This window comes from Callorhinus ursinus, unplaced genomic scaffold (genome assembly GCF_003265705.2).
Source record: "Callorhinus ursinus isolate GAN/ISIS: 27379988/994484 unplaced genomic scaffold, GSC_fseal_2.0 scaffold4, whole genome shotgun sequence".
NCBI classification, from domain to species: Eukaryota; Metazoa; Chordata; class Mammalia; order Carnivora; family Otariidae; genus Callorhinus; species Callorhinus ursinus.
Genome location: NW_027397066.1, coordinates 117,672,642 through 117,686,103, shown reverse-complemented (window position 1 = coordinate 117,686,103; position 13,462 = coordinate 117,672,642). Strand labels below are relative to the sequence as shown.

The window sequence follows — 13,462 nt, the reverse complement described above, 5'->3', positions numbered from 1 at the left end:
AATGAACTCCAAGCTTTACCTTGCACCATACATAAAATTAACATAAAATGGGGCACCTGGGTGGCTCAGTCGTTGGGCATCTGCCTTCGGCTCAGGTCATGATCCCAGGGTCCCAGGATTGAGCCCCGCATCGGGCTCCCTGCTCAGCAGGAAGCCTGCTTCTGCCTCTCCCACTCCCCCCATACTTGTGTTCCCCCTCTCACTGTCTATCTCTCTGTCAAAGTATAAATAAAATCTTTAAAAAAAATTAACCTAAAATGGATCATAGATCCCAACATGTGATTCACCACATTAATAGCACAAAGGATAAAAATAACAGGATCATCTTGATGCGGAAAAAGCATCTGATAGAATTCTACACACTTTTGCAATAAAAACGCTCAACAAACTAGAAATAGAAGGAAATTACCTCAGGGTATTAAAAGTCACATATGAAAAGCCCACAGCAAATGTCGTACTCAGCAGTGAAAAACTAAAAGCTTTCTCTCTAAGATCAGGAACAAGGCAAGGATGTTTACCCTCGCCACTTCTATTTGACAAAGTACTGGAAGTCCTAGTCAGAGCAGTTAAGCAAGAAAAAAACAGAAAGCATCCACATTGGAAGGAAAAAGGTCAGATATCTATGTTTGAAAATGACATAATCTAATATGTAGAAAATCCCAAAGATTCAATAAAAAAAGAATCCCTGTTGGCACTAATAAATGAATTCAGCAAAGTTGCAGAATACAAAATCAACGCACAAAAACAATTGCTTAATGAATTTCAACCTGAAAAGGAAATTAAGAAAATAATCTAATTTACAGTAACACCAGAAAGAATAAAATATTTAGAAATAAAGGTAACTAAGGAGATGAAAGACTTGTATACTAAAAACTATAAAACATTGCCAAAAGGGGGCACCCGGTGGCTCGGTCAGTTAAGCATCTGACTCTTGATTCCAGCTCAGGTCATGATCTCAGGGTTGTAAGATCGAGCTCTGTGTCAGGTTCTGTGCTGGGCATGGAGCCTGCTTAAAATTCTCTCTCTCCCTCTGCCTGCCCCCTTACTCCCTTTCTAAAACAAACAAACAAAAATACTTCCCAAAGAGATTTAAAAGACACAAATAATGGGGAAATATCCCATAGTCATGACTAGACTTTTAATATGGTAAAATGTTCATACTACCCAAAGTAATCTGCAGGTCCAGTGCAATCCCTATCAAGATCTCAATGGCATTTTTAAAAAAGATTTATTTATTTTTAGAAAGAGGGAGAGAAGGGGCGCCTGGGTGGCTCAGTCAGTTAAATGTCTGACTTTGGCTCCATTCACAATCTCAAGGTCCTGGGGTGCAGCGCCACATCAGGCTCCCTGCTCAGCAGGATGTTTGTTTCTCCTTTTTCCTCTGCCCCTCTCTCCTGCTTGTGCTCTCTCTCTCAAATAAATAAATAAAATCTGAAAAAAAAAAGAAAGAAAGAAGAGAGAGAGGGTGGGGAGGTCTAGAGGAAGCGGGTTCTGGGGATCTGTTGCACAACAATGTACATATAGTTGACAATATGTTACTATATATTTGAAAATTGTTTTGAGAGTGAATTTAATGAGTCTTTTCACACGCACACACACACAGTTTGGCCGTTTTTTATATCGTTTACATATACCTACCATATGGACCCAGCAATGCACTTCTAGGTATTTACTGAAGAGAAATGAAAATTTATGCCCTCTTTCACTCATATGTGGACTATAAGAAACAGCACAGAGAATCATAGGGGAAGGGAGGGAACACTGAATAGGAAGTCATCAGGGAGGGAGAAAAACCATGAGAGACTCCTAACTAAAGGAAACAAAAAGGGCTGCTGGAGGGGTGGATGATGAGGGAATGGGGTAACTGGGTGATGGGCTTTAAGGAGGGCATGTGATATAACACTGGGTGTTATATGCAACTGATGAATCACTGAACACTACATCTTAAACTAATGATGTACTATATGTTGGCTAATTGAGTTTAAATAAATTTTTTTTTAAAAATGTATGCCCTCAAAAAGACTTTCACGCAAATGTTCATAGCAGCTTGATTCACAATAGCCAAACACTGGAAATAACTCAGTGTTGGTCAGCTTGTGAATAGATAAGCAAACTGATACATCCGTCCAATGGAATACTATCCAGCAATAAAAAGAAATAATATATTGATACATGCAACATCATGGACAGATCTCAAAATGAGTGTGCTGAGTGAAAGAAACCCGACACCAGAGAGTGCATGCTATAAAATGACATTATAGAAAATGCACCTTAAACTAGAGCCATGATTCTTCGCTGGGAGTGATTTTGCCTCAAGTGATATTTGGCAATGTCTGAAGATGTTTTGGTTGTCAAGCTGGGGAGAGGGTGGTACTACTGGCATTCACTGGGTAGAGATCGAGGTGCTGCTAAACATCGTACAATTCACAGGACAACCCCCCCACACACACACAAAAAGGAATTATCCACCCCTAAATGTCAATTATACCAATGTTGAAAAAATCTGATAGGGGCTCTTGGGTGGCTCAGTCGTTAAGTGTACGCCTTTGGCTCAGGTCATGATCCCAGGGTCTTGGAATTGAGCCTCGCATTGGGCTCCCTGCTCAGCAGGAAGCCTGCTTCTCCCTCTCCCACTCGCCCTGCTTGTGTTCCCTCTCTCGCTGCCTCTTTCTCTGTCAAATAAATAAATAAAATCTTTTTTAAAAATCTGATAAAAAGTCACTTTAAAAAAAATACATCCAATGTCACCTGGAGCCAGTAACAGAAGGAAGAATTGACTTATAAAGGGGCATGGGAAAACTTTGGGAAGCAATAGAAGTGTTCACTATTTTAAAACACCCTCAGAATCATAATGGTGGTTGCACAGATATATACATCCATCAAAGCTCATCAAACTATACACTATTTTTTTTTATTTCAAATAGGCTCCACATATAACATGGGGCTCAAACTCATGACCCTGAGATCCATCCAGAGTCACATGCTGTACTGACTGAGCCAGCCAGGTGCCCCAAATTATACACTTTGAACAGATGCAATTTATTGCAGGTGAATTATGCTTCAATTAAGTTGATTTACAAAAAATATAAATAAAAGTTTATCCAGTGGTGTTACCGAGAGTTCCTGAGTGTGCATCCACTATTCTGATGTTGTCAGAGCTGTCTTGCTTCTGCTGGGGAAGCCACCAGCATTGAGGCTAACTAGGAACTCACATCCCTCCCCACTCTGATTCTGTTGAAACCACTCCCAACACTTCTGGAACCCACAACCCGAACCAGAAGTGTGGTAGCTTCCCTCCTCCTCCTGTCTTCCAATCTCCTTGGCAGAACCTCACGTAAGCCAGCTGGCAAAGGAGTCTGGGAAATGCAGTGCCCAGCCTTCTAGCTCCCCATGAACCAGGAGAGGGCAGGAGGGGCGCTACTTCTGGCACGTAGCTCGTCATTGTCCATATCCGAAGCTACAGTCCAGTCCACATGCCTTGACATATGCTCTGATCACACCTAGTCATGCTGGTTCCCCTGAAAGGAATGCCATTTTCCGTCCTCCCCATACTTCCCAGTACCAGTTAGATCTCACCACTGGTTTACCTGTGACCTACGTCATGAACCCCTTTGGTTACCCAGTAGGAGGCAAAATTCTCCCCACCCCTCTGTTTCTTGAGCATTTTATTTGTACCACCCACCTTTAGCATATATCACCTTGGATTAAACTTATGTAGGTAGTCTGATCTCTTTTACTAGATCAAATTCAACTTAAAGGTAGAGTCTGTTTTAGTTCATCTTTATTTCCTCCACAGCTCTTCTCCAGTGTTGGGTGCCTACCTAATGAAGTGTTCGGTAAATACCCATTGAATAAAAGAGTGATTAAATAAATTAATGAATGAATAAATGAAGTCTATAGATAATTTTATACAATTGTAAAAATGGGTAAGTCTGTTTCTCTATCTCTCTAAATCTATCTAGCAGCTTGCCCCTTTTTTTTACTTCTTTTCATTCCAATTATTTTCACATTTATCGAGAGCCTTCCATATATCAGCTACTGCACTTAATGCTTAAGGTTTTCTGTAAGTAGTACTAATTGGGGATTGTAAAATAGCTATTAATAATGTTAATAAATGTTCACTAGGTTTTACATCCCTTCCTGCACAAACTAATATAAAAGTATCGCAAAAGTCACATTGTCCCTTCTTTTGGCACTTAGTGAGGAATTACTCAATGAATGAACTGTTAATGAAATCCGTAAGAGTGGGCGCCTGGGTGGCTCAGTTGGTTAAGCGACTGCCTTCGGCTCAGGTCATGATCCTGGAGTCCCGGGATCGAGTCCCGCATCAGGCTCCCTGCTCAGCAGGGAGTCTGCTTCTCCCTCTGACCCTCCCCCCTCTCATGTGCTCTCTCTCTCTCTCTCTCTCTCTCATTCTCTCTCTCAAATAAATAAAATCTTTAAAAAAAAAAAAAAAGAAATCCGTAAGAGTTTGAGCAACGGGACGAAATAATTTCGCTCCTGGGTGAAGTGTCACAAGGAAAGAAAACCAATGATGATGAGATAAAAGCAAAGTGAAATCATAATGATGTGATCTTACTTTGTATTTATATACAAAGCTTATGCTTCCTGGGAATTCTCCTTCACCAAGTCCACATAAAAATAATGCTTTAGGGGCACCTAGGTGGCTCAGTCATTAAGCGTCTGCCTTTGGCTCACATCATGGTCCCAGGGTCCTGGGATCAAGCCCCACATCGGGCTCCCTGCTGGGCAGGAAGCCTGCTTCTCTCTCACACTCCCCCTGCTTGTGTTCCCTCTCTCGCCGTCTCTCTCTCTGTCAAATAAATAAATAAAATCTTTAAAAAAAGAAAATAATGCTTTAAACCTTCCCATCTGAGAGGGAAGAATTTTTCTGATTTGATCTCAACATGGATATATTTATCATTATGGAGCAAGATCTTAAAAAGGCAAAAGCGCTGATTGTATCTGAACAATTTAGAAGTCACTTAGCCAGATGGATAAACTTATATTGTAGCCCTGGGATGCTTAGTTCCCAAAGGTGGCCAAGTGTTGTCTGTTAAGAACAGCTTAGCCATCACATAAAAATCTGGCAGCTCTGCCGTTCCAGAATGGCATAGTTGTCAATATCACGGGCTCGGGTGGGGATTCCATTTCTGCCCCCTTTCTGTGCACTTGATTTTGGACAAGTTGGCTTCACCTGTAAAATGTGTAGCAGTCATTGTGCACCTACTTCAGAATGTCACTGTGAGGCATGTAGGAAGGAGACAATACATTCAAGCTGTTGTTATTAATATTATTGCCCAGCCTCTGAGGAAAGTGGCCCTCAGGCCTACCATTCTCACAACAGAAGCCCCTCCTGAGAGGGAAAATTTAAACCAAATCAGAAGTTTATCTCCTCAGAAATTCTTGTTAGGCAAGAGAGATAAGGCAAGGAATCCATGCAAAAGGAACATGTTTCTTTATTGAAAGCACTCTGCATTTGAAGTCGGATTAACTTACCCACTAAGATTATGACAGGGAGGACGTAGGCAGTGCCCCAGCCCCAAGAAACCTCACTTCTGGGAAGAGATGAAAAGATAATGTTGTAAGCCAGCCAGTCTGGTTGAGCCCCCCTCCTATGGTGCCCTTGCATCATACAGGGGTGATTGTAAATGATGTCTTATTTTCAAGAAGATAAACATTGATAGCAGTGGACGGAAGGGTGCCATTTTTCTCTGAAACCTTATTTTTCAAGTACATGGGAAAAAATAAGCTTTTATGTGATGCAGAGCAGCTCCCAGCATGTAACACCAGACCTCCTGGAGAATCAGGACACCTGGGGGATTATATTCATCACCACCTTATTTTCTCTGAGCACAGAGAACACTTACTCTGAGGGCAGTGTTTGTTAATTCTTAACAGAGGAGGACTTACTCCAGCCTGCTACTGCTCTATGCCTTCTTTCGGAAGACAGGCAGTAAATATCAAAGCTCATTCTGGGAGGGATAATTTTCTGCTTTAGCTTTGAATAACCATCATAAAGAAACAATTAAGTAGGAAAGCTGTGACTTCATATGAAAAGTGTCATATCAAGTTAATAGAACAGTCAGTGAAATGTTAAACAAAATATACATTTAAAAAGAAAGGCAAACCACTCTTATTGCATATAGCAGTGTGTCCTCCAAGTCACCCAGGATGCGAAATCTCTTCAGTGAATGGTTCTTATTAGCCTTTTTGTGGTTCTGCAAGAATCTAGTGAAAGCAATCCTCTTACCAGAAAAATGTATATATGCATATAAGCATATAAGCATGTATGGAATTTTAGGTACCTGGATGCCCCTGCAAGTCCACTAATCCTCAGGTTAAGAATCTCACCTCTAAAGTATAGATATGGTCAAGTTCATGGACCCCAGAGTCAGATCTAGGTTCAAATTCTACTTCCAAGTCTTACTTGTAGTGTAAGCTCAGGAGGTTTTTAACCTTTCTGAGCTTTAGTTTTATTGCCTGAAAATAGAAATAATACTATATCATAGGTTGATTTTGAATATTAAATTAGACAATCTGTTTAAATACTTAGTGTAATCCCGGGCATGTACTAAGTACTCAATAAGCATTAGGATTGTTATTAGCTAATAAAATAACAAAACTTGAGCCCTGCATGGCCAGAGAGGAACTTCAGTTCAATTTCAATGCTACAGACATCTGCCAAGTGCCTATTTCTGAAGGAGTATGGTGGGATTCTGAAAAGAGAACGTTGACAAGGGCATGGGCTTGAGCTAGGGATGAGCCAGCTATGCCCAACGCCGGATGAGGCAGATCTCAGGGTCTTCTATTCTCAGGAGGGAACTTGGTCATCCAGGCACACTTCATACCACAGCAGAACTACAACTGCAATGCCCATTTCACAAAGGGAAACTGTGAGTCTTTAGGTAATTTTTTTATATATTAAGAAAGAGATAAACCAAAGATATTAATAATTTATGGATTAAATGGAATAAATCCCAACACTAAGACGTTTTTGGTTAACCACACTTAGGCTACTGCTGGATTTTACTTACAATTAAGTGTGGAAATGTACGAAAGCAGTAGTTAATGGGTCAAGAAAATAGGTTACAAAGCTCCATTTAAAATGGGGTATTTTCTGCCCACCATCTCATCAGATGCCCGTTAATGCTGTGATAAAGACACTCAAGACTGTGAGTTAGATGACAGGATTAGCCTTAAAACCCACCCAACCAGATCAGTAATACTCACAGTACTTCGTTTCCTTGGCTATGGATTGTTAATTGTGAGTCAGTGCCTATAAAGAAGGTAAAACTGATTATGTTTAAAAGAAAAGAAGGAAATGAATCAATGGCACAGTATTCTGGGGCGATTTTCAGGCTCTTTTGGGGCTTGCCCTCCTCTGGTGTTCTTCTACCCTCCCCCTAAATATGAGGTTTCAGTTTGTATTATCTACACGGGCCAAGTACCATGAAAACCAGGGCAGCAGACTGTTGGACAGCTGTGGGGACCCAGAGCCTCTTTGCCTTGAGCTACTCGGGGCAGCCCTTACTCTGTTCCCCTCAATGATTTCATCCAGGGAATTGGGCATATATTGCCAGATATTTGTTTTTCCAAGACAAATTTCAAATTAAATTTGTATGTAAAATATCCTGACATTTAAATATTGGTAACTAATTCATACTTTAAAAGAAAACATGGTGCAGGCCAGACAAATCGCGTTGGCGGCATGAGTTTGAGTCTTTGGCAGTAGGTTTTGGTGTTCTGGGGAGCTCTGCCCCTGGTGTTTTCTCTATAATCTTTTGCTGAAAACACCTCATCTACTCTCCTGGTTTCAAACTGCTGAAGCCTCTCACTTCATGTATTGTCCTCCGGACTCCAGTATCTAGCTGCAGACCCCACATCTCCCTTTGCGTGTCTCACAGGCCTCTCAAACATGGCGCACGCACAACTGAGCTCTTTTTTTTTTTAAGATTTATTTATTTATTTGACAGAGAGAGACACAGCGAGAGCAGGAACACAAGCAGGGGGAGTGGGAGAGGGAGAAGCAGGCTTCCCGCTGAGCAGGGAGCCCGACGCGGGGCTCGATCCCAGGACCCTGGGATCATGACCTGAGCCGAAAGCAGACGCTTAACGACTGAGCCACCTAAGGTGCCCACAATTGAACTCTTGATCTCTCCACACTGGTTCATCTTCCAGTTCCTCCTGCCCAGTAAATGGTACCTGTATTGCTCAAGAAATGTGGGGGTTATCCTCTACTTTCTCCTCTCTTGCTGCCCTTGCCCAGCCCATCACCTTTCTGTATATCCTTCTTCTAAAATATTTCTTCAGTGTGTCCCCTTAGCTCCATCCCTGCTGCCGTACCAAGCCATCATCACATTTCATCTGTTTGGCTGCAATGGTTCCCCCCAGATTCCCTCCACCCTTTGTCCTACTGATCTGTTCTTCACTTAACAGCAAGAGTGATCTTTTAAAATATTAAGTCGATCCTATCACTCTCTGTTTCAGTTCTCTCCATGTCTTTATAATGCATGAAAACCAAGAGAAGAAAGTATGTCAGGTATAATACTACTGCATCCAATGGACTGCAAGTATTTTTTTTCCATCTGTAGAACAGGAATCAAGATACCTACATCAAAGGGTTGTTGTGAGGATTCAGTAAAGCCCATTGTTATTTCTGCATTCCTTTTATATCAGCTTTTGCAGGGAAGGAGGTAACATTCAGTGAACATTTATATTGTTAATAGCTACTTTACACTCCCCAATTAGTACCACCTACAGGGAACCTTCTAAATGTTTTAGTGACAGTGGGTTTCATTTGTATTATTGTGGCCTCAAAGTAAAACATCTGCCTAATTAAAAGATAAAGCCCTGCTTTTTAAAATTATGGAACAAACTAAGTTCAATTAAAAACACAGGACAGAGTAAAAAAATAACTTCAAATGTCTTCAGATCATTTTTTTTTTAAGTTTTGAAATGGAAAATGTTTAGATGCTATGCTTGATGCAATGCTACATCATAAAAATTGAACCACTTTTTGGCAACTATCTGATATCATTGATTCGAATTCATCTTTGCCTGGAGCTGTGCGGGATGGTCAGTTTCCAAAATAGCATCATGAATTTAGCAGCCATAGTTCCATCAGTCCCCATGGGCTTCCTTTCTTTCGATTCACAAGGTCCAATTTAGAAAACACCACAGTGAGAATGAGTCCATGAAATCTGCTGAGGCTGGTGGCTTGAAAAGCCAGGAGTGAAGGTGAGAAGCTGCCACTGCAGGTACATGGAGCTGTCTTTATAGAATTCTGACTAATCAGCCCTTCATCTGGGCTGCCTTTGTTTTTTTTTTCTAACTAGATATTTGTGAAAGTCATAGAACCACTCCATGATGAGTTCCTTGGTTGACTGACAGTATAATCGTGAGCTGAAAATTTGGGCTGCTCATGAGCTGAATTAGTTCATGAACCATTGTGGAAAAAAAAAAAGAAATTATATCTCTATAATATAACCCTCATTTTTTTATCTCCAGGAATAAGAATAATTCAGCTTTCACTATACCTCAAATAGTGAATTCTCCCATTTGGTATATACTTGTATTAAATATACAACAAACAGACCTTTTTTTATTAAGAAAAGACTGCTTTCAAGAAAAAATAGTAATTTGGAGGGTTGTGCAAAAAGAAAGGCTTATAACTTTGTTCCTCAGTGGGAATTCTAGTAAATATTCATTGAGAAAGCAGCGTGTAGGAGACACTGTGCTAGGGTGACATCAACATATAACAGGTACAAACTGTAACAACTGGAAAGGACTCTGAGATATCCAGTCCAAACTCATTTTATAGACAACGAAACTTTAGCCCTAGAGGACAGAGTGACTTAGACAAAGTAACATGTGTAGTTACTATAGTTGAGACTAGAATACAGTCTCATGAAGTAAAATGGGTTCCCAGTTCTCATGAATATAATTTTAATTATATCTATTTCTCCTTGTAAAAGTGATGCTTTAGGAGAGTGCTGAATGAAACAAGTAGACTGAACATATGAAACTCCTTCCAGCCTCTCCTAAAACCCCACATAAACTATAGCAAAGGGATTTTGTAAGGTGTAGACCAACATGGCCAGGGAGAAGGTAAAAAGACAATAACAAGATCTGAGCAACTGGAAAAAAATGGATAAAGGGCCAAGGACTTCATGGATCTGAGAAACAGAGCGAGCTCCTGTGTCCCGCTGTGCAGGTTGTGCACTGTCCCAATCTAGGGGACACTGCTTACTCCGACTCCAAAGTGAAGGCTTTCTCTGGAGTGGTGCTGAGCATAGCCAGGGCCCTGCGGAGAAAACAAATGCAAAGCAGCCATGAGGGAAAAGAGAACCATCCCAATTTGCAAAAAGAATTCCCCAGAAGTCAGAGACCGAAAGTGCCAGATGGCTCTGGAGCGGAGGAAGTGCACGTGCACAATTAAAAACGGGCAATAGGGACAGGTACAGACATAGATGTGGTACAGATGTAGTTATAAATACAGGTGTAGATACAGGCATTCGCCAGCCTAGCATGTATTTTGTTGGGAAGTGTGGGGCCGGGATCCAATTTTGCCTTTTTTTCTAAATGACTAGTTTTATTTTTTTGTGGAGTGCCCCCATTTTCAATAGTTTTGTTTTTGTTTTTGTTTTTTTAAAGATTTTATTTATTTATTTGACAGAGAGACACAGTGAGAGAAGGAACACAAGCAGGGGGAGTGGGAGAGGGAGAAGCAGGCTTCCCGCGGAGCAGGGAGCCCGATGCGGGGCTCGATCCCAGGACCCTGGGACCATGACCTGAGCCGAAGGCAGAGGCTTAACGGCTGAGCCACCCAGGCGCCCCTGGAGTGTCCTCATTCTCAAATACTAAATACCTCTATCTGCTGAGAGCTGCTTCCAAAGTCTTATTCTAGCCATTGATCTGTTTCTGTGAACCTCATGCATTTATGGGCCTAGGAAACCTAGTAGAGCTGAGTCTTTAGGTTGGATCAAGCCCTGTGAAACAGCCCATTTCTCTAAAGCTGATTCTTAAGGCCATAACTCTGTGTTAGTTCTGTTTGTTTCCTTTTAAACATCTTAAGAATTCACTGTCTTTTCACATGAGAAAATGCTCGATCAAATCACTCAGCATCAGGGAAATACAAATCCAAACCACGAGATACTACCTCACACCGGTCAGAACAGCTAAAATTAACAACTCAGGAAACAACAGATGTTAGCAAGGATGTGAAGAAAGGGGAACTTTCTTACACCGTCGGTGGGAATGCAAGCTGGTGCATCCACTCTGGAAGACAGTATGGAGGTTCCTCAAAAAGTTAAAAATAGGGGCACCTTGGGTGGCTCAGTCGTTGAGCATCTGCCTTCGGCTCAGGTCATGATCCCAGAGTCCTGGGATCGATCCCCGCACCGGGCTACCTGCTCGGCAGGAAGCCTGCTTCTCCCTCTCCCACTCCCCCTGCTTGTGTTCCTGCTCTCGCTGTGTCTCTCTCTGTCAAATAAATAAATAAAATCTTTAAAAAAAAAAGTTAAAAATAGAGCTACCCCATGACCCAGCAATTGCACTACTGGGTATTTATCCAAAGAATACAACATAGTGATTCGAAGGGGCACCTGCATCCCAATGTTTATAGCAGCAATGTCCACAATAGCCAAACTGTGGAAGGAGCCCAGATGTCCATTGACAGGTGAATGGATAAAGAAGATGTGGTGTACACACACACACACACACACACACACAAAAACACACAATGGAATAGTATGCAGCCATCAAAAGGAATGAGATCTTGCCATTCGCAATGATGTGGATGGAACTAGAGGGTGTTATGCTGAGCGAAATAAGTCAGTCAGTAAAAGACAATTATATGATTTCACTCAAATGTCGAATTTAAGAAACAAAACAGATGAACATAGCAGACAGGAAAAAAAGATGAAAACAGGGAGATAAACCATAAGAGACTCTTACTTGTAGGAAACAAACAGGGTCACTGAAGGGGAGGTGGGGGATGGGGTAACAGGATGGTGGGCATTAAGGAGGGCACTTGATGTAATGAGCACTGGGTGTTATATGCAACTGATGAATCGCTAAATTATCTCTGAAACTAATAATACACTATATGTTAAGTAAACTGAATTTAAATTAAAAGAATTTACCTCTTTCATAAAACTCATATTCTCTTTAACTCTTTAACTGTACCTCAACATGAAATAAATTATATCGGTGATTATAAGAGCAAAAGTATTATAACCACCAGCTTCTTCAGTACTTCGACATTTTGCCGGTCTTCTAATTGTGTGTTTCGTCAACAGGATAATGGGACACGCAAGGTCTTTTGGTTTTAAAGCTGCCTTTTATGCAGCTGAGCACCCCAGTCCCCCTTCAGAGTCCCTAGCTTGACCTTGCATTCCAGTCATATTTAAATATGATCTAATGTCCATCTGTACAAGACTCCCTCTCATGCTTAGACATATCTATCCATACATGCTATTGCTAGTGTTTAAGAGATGCTTCCTTCTTAATCATCTGGCTAGAATGCGAGTTCTCCTTGAGGACTCAGTGTAGATGTTACACCCGATGGGAAGCCTTCTGCTCGGTAGTCGGTCACATAGCCCTCGTTACCTGCTCCTGTAACACCAGCTGCGTCTTCCAGCATCACGCATATCCCGTTGTGTTGTGACTGCCTGTCTCACGGGGCGCCTGCCTCCTAGACAGGAAGCTCCCTGAAGACAGGAATTGTCTTGCCTCACATCCAGCCCAGTCCTTTGTACATAGTGGGGACTCCCTATGTCTTGAGTGAATGAATGATATTTGTTCATTGCAGAATGAATAAGTAAAGTAAAACTGAAAAAAAATTTTTTTAAAGAAAATGAGCGTAAATCCCAAAACTTGAGACAAGTCCTACTAGCATTTTTGGCTTCCTTGCTTCTAGTTAACTTTCCCTTGCTTCTTGTTAACCTTCTCTGTAAGCCTCACTACATATAAAGCTTTGAACACTTCAGTTTTCACTTAGAAGAATACTGTGAGCATTTTCTTATGTAACTACAAGTTCTTTGGAAATGTTACTTTAGTTGGTACAGCAAGAAGATTGTGCTCTAGAAGTAACACACTTCCCTCAGGTATTCTATATTGTTGGACTTTGTTACTTGAGATGTTTTGCTGCTATAAATAATGCTTCAGTGAGTATTTCTGCATGGCTATTTCTCTATGATACACTCTGGAAATGAAATTACTGAGTGAAAATGTCACAGTCCTACATGCAGTATATCGAAGTACCTGCCTTAGTGTAATGCTGTTTCTTCAAGAGAGACGTTTTATTAAAAAAAAAAAAGTAGCTCATTTTTACCTTATAGTTTATTGGTCATTTATATTGTATTGCTCTATAATAGCAACCTGTGCCCACTTTTCTCTTTAGTTTTTCATACTGATTTCAAAGCTATATGTTGAAAATCCAGCCCTTTATGAAATGTTC

General features: G+C 41.1%; 1 protein-coding gene across 3 annotated transcripts in view; it reads left to right on the top strand.

Moving 5' to 3' along the window:
* Positions 1-13,462, top strand: part of RNF150 (ring finger protein 150) — a 292,313-nt gene that overhangs the window by 242,289 nt on the left and 36,562 nt on the right. The gene's annotated exons all lie outside the window — the stretch shown is intronic.